The sequence below is a fragment of the Cebus imitator genome, unplaced genomic scaffold, assembly GCF_001604975.1.
Source record: "Cebus imitator isolate Cc_AM_T3 unplaced genomic scaffold, Cebus_imitator-1.0 Scaffold201, whole genome shotgun sequence".
NCBI classification, from domain to species: Eukaryota; Metazoa; Chordata; class Mammalia; order Primates; family Cebidae; genus Cebus; species Cebus imitator.
This window is the reverse complement of record NW_016107516.1, coordinates 3156294-3161205: the sequence shown is the minus strand read 5'-3', so window position 1 is coordinate 3161205 and position 4912 is coordinate 3156294. Positions and strand designations below refer to the sequence as shown.

General features: G+C 43.9%; 1 pseudogene; it reads right to left on the bottom strand.

The window, feature by feature from the left end:
- Window positions 1–4142: 4142 nt before the first annotated feature.
- Window positions 4143–4544, bottom strand: LOC108317408 (annotated as a pseudogene).
- Window positions 4545–4912: the final 368 nt, after the last annotated feature.

Below are 4912 nucleotides of genomic sequence, written 5' to 3'. Positions count from 1 at the left end.
AATGTTTATTTATTTGCTACTATTCTTTTTTTTTTTTTTAATACCTTAAGTTCTGGGATACATGTGCACAATGTGCAGGTTTGTTCCATAGGTATACATGTGCCATGGTGGTTTGCTGGACCCATCAACCCATCATCTACATTAGGTATTTTTCCTAATGCTATTCCTCCCCTAACCCCCTACCTCCCAATAGGCCCTGGTGTGTGTATGTCCATGTGTTCTCATTGTTCCACTCCCACTAGTGAGTGAGAACATGTGGTGTTTAGTTTTTTGTTCTTGGGTTAGTTTGCTGAGAATGATGGTTTCTAGGTTTATCCATGTCCCTGAAAAGGACATTAACTCATTCTTTTTTATGACTGTATAGTATCCCATGGTATATATGTGCCCCATTTTTTATCCAGTCTATCATTCATGGGCATTTGGGTTGGTTCCAAGTCTTTATTACTGTGAATAGTGCCACAATAAACATATGTGTGCCTGTGTCTTTATAGTAGAATGATTTCTAATGGGATTGTTGGGTCAAATGGTATTTCTGATTCCGATGAGGAAGGAGACCCAGGTATCTGGGATCACCTCCCCCTTGATTTCCACACTGCATTTCAATAGAAGAAAAGCCTGGCTGACTGGCACCTCCTGAATCACCTTCCTGTAAATAGCATGCTTGGTATTAGGGAATCTCTCCGGAAGACACTGTTTTTACTTAAACAAGATCAGACCCCCACACCACTCCTCCATCCAGAGACCAGAAACCTTTCACATGTAGATTCTAAAGCTGTAAACCCAAAACCCTTTCATATGTGATTTCTAAAACTGTAAACTCAAGACTAGAGCTGTAAACCAAAAACCCTTTCACCCATAATTTCTAAGGCTGTAAACCTAAGATTCTTTCATGTGTAATATCTAGAATGTAAGCCTATATAAAGACAGAGCCTCTCTTTGTTAAATGAGCTGTGTTGCTTAGACAAATCATTGCCCGGCTCCCGGCCGTAACAATAATAATAATAATGTTAAAAAATAAACTTCTTATTTTGCAGTTCAGTGTTCAACAGGTGTGTTTCTCGTGGCCACTCCTGCTACACTAGATCCTTGAGGAATCACCAAACTGTCTTCCACAATGGATGAACTAATTTGTACTCCCACTGACAGTGTAAAAGCATTCCTGTATTTCCACATCCTTTCCAGTATCTGTTGTCTCCTGATTTTTTAATGATTGCCATTCTAACTGGCATGAGATGGTGTCTCAATGGGGTTTTGATTTTCATTTCTCTAATAACCAGTGATAATGAGCATTTTTTCATACATTTGTTGGCTGCATATGTGTCTTCTTTTGAGAAGCGTCTGTTCATATCCATGTTTAGTTCTTCCTTCAGGAGTTCTTATAAGGCAAGCCTGGTGGTGACAAAAATCCCTCAGCATTTGCTTGTCTGTAAAGGATTTTATTTCTCCTTCGCTTATGAAGCTTAGTTTGGCTGGATATGAAACTCTGGGTTGAAAAAAAAATTTTTTTGAGAATGCTGAATATTGGCCCCCACTCTCTTCTGGCTTGTAGGGTTTCAGCAGAGAGATCTGCTGTTAGTCTGATGGGCACACCTTTGTGGGTAACCCGACTTTTCTCTCTGGCTTCCCTTAACATTTTTTCCTTCATTTCAACCTTGGTGAATCTGACTAATATGTGTCTTGTGGTTGATGATTAATGTATTTCCTGAATTTGAATGTTGGTCTGTCTTGCTAAGTTGGGGAAGTTCTCCTGCATAATATACTGAAGAGTGTTTTCCAACTTGGTTCCATTCTACCCATCACTTTCAGGTACATCAATCAAAAGTAGATTTGGTCTTTTCACATAGTCCCATATTTCACGGAGGCTTTGTTCATTTTTTTTTCCACTCTTATTTCTCTAATCTTGTGTTCTCATTTTATTTCATTAAGTTGATCTTCAATCTCTGATATCTTTCTTCTGCTTGATCAATTTGGCTATTGGTACTTGTGTATACTTCACAAAGTTCTCGTGCTATGTTTTTCAGCTCCATCAGGTCATTATTTATATTCTTCTCTAAACTGGTTATTCTAGTTAGCAGTTCCTGTAACCTTTTATCAAGGTTCTTAGCTTCTTTGCATTGGGTTAGAATATGCTCCTTTAGCTCAGAGGAGTTTGTTATTACCCACCTTCTGAAGCCTACTTCTGTAAATTCATCAAACTCATTCTCTGTCCAGTTTTGTTCCCCTGCTGCAGAGGAGTTGTGATTCTTTGGAGGAGAAGAGGCATTCTGGTTTTTGGAATTTTCAGCCTTTTTGTGCAGTTTTTTCCTCATCTTCCTGGATTTATCTACCTTTGATCTTTGCTGTTGGTGGCCTTCAGATGGAGTTTTTGAGGGGTCATCTTTTTTGTTGCTGTTGATGCTATTCCTTTCTGTTTGTTAGTTTCCCTTCTAACGGGCCCCTCTGCTGTAGGTCTGCTGTAGTTTTCTGGAGATCCACTCTAGACCCTGTTTGCCTGACAATTACCAGCAGAGGCTGCAGAACAGCAAAGATTGCTGCCTGTTCCCTCCTCTGAAAGCTTCGTCCCAGTGGGTCACCCAACAGATGCCAGCCAGAGCTCTCCTGTATGAGGTGCCTGTTGGCCCCTACTGGAAGGTGTCTCCCAGTCAAGATACACAGTCAGGGATCTAACTAAGGATGCAGTCTGTTCCTTATCAGAGCTCGAATGCTGTACTGGGAGATCCACTGCTCCCTTCAGAGCTGCCAGGTGGAGATGTTTAAGTCTGCTGAAGCCACACTCACAGCCACCCCTTCCCCCAGGCACTCTGTCTCAGGGAGATGGGGTTTTTAATCTCTAAGTCCCTGACTGAGGCTGCTGCCTTTTTTCAGACAGGCAGTGTGGCACCCTCTGCCTTGCTGAGCTGTGATGCGCTCCACCCAGGTCCAACTTCCCAGTGGCTTTATTTACACTCAGGGTAAAATTGCATGCTAAAGCCTTAGCAATAGAGGATGCCCCTCCCCGCACCAAGCTCCAGCATCCCAGGTCAACCTCAGACTGCTGTACTGGCAGCGAGGATTTCAAGCCAGTGGATCTTAACTTGCTGAGCTCTGTGAGAGTAGGGCCTGCCGAGCCAGACCACTTGGCTGCCTGGCTTCAGCACCCTTTCCAGGGGAGTGAATGCTTCTGTCTCACTGGCATCCCGGGTGCCACTGGGTTATGGGAAAAAAAAAAAAAAACCCTGCCACTAGCTCGGTTTCTGCCCAAACAGCAGCCCAGTGTACCAGAGGGAATCCCGTGGTATGCCAATTGCAAAGACCATGGGAAAATAGCAGTATTTAGGCCGGAATGCATCATTCTTCCTGGTTCAGTCTCTGACGGCTTCCCTTGGCTAAGGGAGAGAAATCCCCAGACCCCTTGCACTTCCTGGGTAAGGTGACACTCCACCCTGCTTTGGCTTGCCCTCCCTGGGCTGCACCCACTGTCCAACCAATCCCAATGAGATGAACCGGGTACCTCAGTTGGAAATGCTGAAATCACCTGCCTTCTGAGTGGATCTCACTGGGAGCTGCAGACCAGAGCTGTTCTTATTCGGTCATCCTGCCCCTCAAATGTTTTTTAACCTTTTAGAAAGAATTCTTCATTTCATTTTATTAAGACACAGCAAAACAGTTTTTAATTCAATCAAATTGAGGGTAATTTTCTTCTTTGTGCTGAACATGTAATAAAGAGATTCTTCATTCAATTTATTTTTGGAATAGAGAAATTAAAAGTATACTTGCATTTAAATAGAAAAGTATGATGGTCCTACCTACCCTACTGCATTGTATATTAATGCCAAAGGACTCCACATATTTGGTGTTCCTATACTTATTGGTTATAGTGGTATTGGGTGGGAATAAGCTGGATATCATTTAAAGTGTAACACTCTTTTCTTTTTTTCTTTATTTTTTGTTTTCGAGACAAAGTCTTGCTCTGTCTCCAGGCTGGAGTGCAGTGGTGCATTCTCTGCTCACTGCAACCTCTGCCTCCTAGTTTCAATCAATTCCCCTGCCTCAGCCTCCTGAGGCTGGGACTACAGGTGCTAGCCACTACGCGTGGCTAATTCTTTTTTTCATCAAAAATCTTTTTAATAAGAGGGTAGGATCCAGGGTTAGTTTTTGTTGCCTCAGCAGGCCTGTGGGCCTCTGGCACACTCGAACTCCGGCACTTGGAGCGGACGTAAGGTTTGGTGTGGCTGGGTGGGGTTCCTGCAGCCAAAATGCCAGTACACCTCTCGGCCCTTGCGAGGACTGGAGAGCAGGATGGTGCTGCAGCCCTTGGGGGAGTCCAGAGCCAGCTGGTTGAAAGTGAGGATCTTGCCCCCTGCCTTGAGGATGCGGCTGCGCCTGACTGGTCACGGGCAGCGCACACACCTTCAGTTTGGGCACCTCCTGAACCTGCACGTCATCCGTCATGGTCCCCACAATGACGGCCGTACAGCTTGACCAACAGCCTTGGGTAGCTATCCTGGCTCTTGGGCTTCTTGCTCCACCTTTTGGTCCTTGTTGTGATGGATATCAACTCCCATGATGGCACCTCCTGCTCAGCCAGGTTCGGAGAGAGAAGCTAATTTTTTGTATTTTTAGTAGAGACAGGGTTTCACCATGTTGGTCAGGATGATCTAGATCTCCTGACCTCGTGATCTGCCTGCCTCAGCCTCCAAAAGTGTTGGGATTACAGGTGTGAGCCACCATGCTCAGCCAATAACATTCTTTTCAATGAAAACGTAATAATCCTTTACTTGTACTGCAGTTATTCAGCGTCACTCTGTATTTTAGAATGGGACATTGCTAAAAAGTAATTCATCAGTATTAGGCAATATGAATTCACTGAAGAATTGCTCTCATACAAGTGAACATGGCCTCTAATCAAGGAATCTGAGAACCTGGCTCCCAG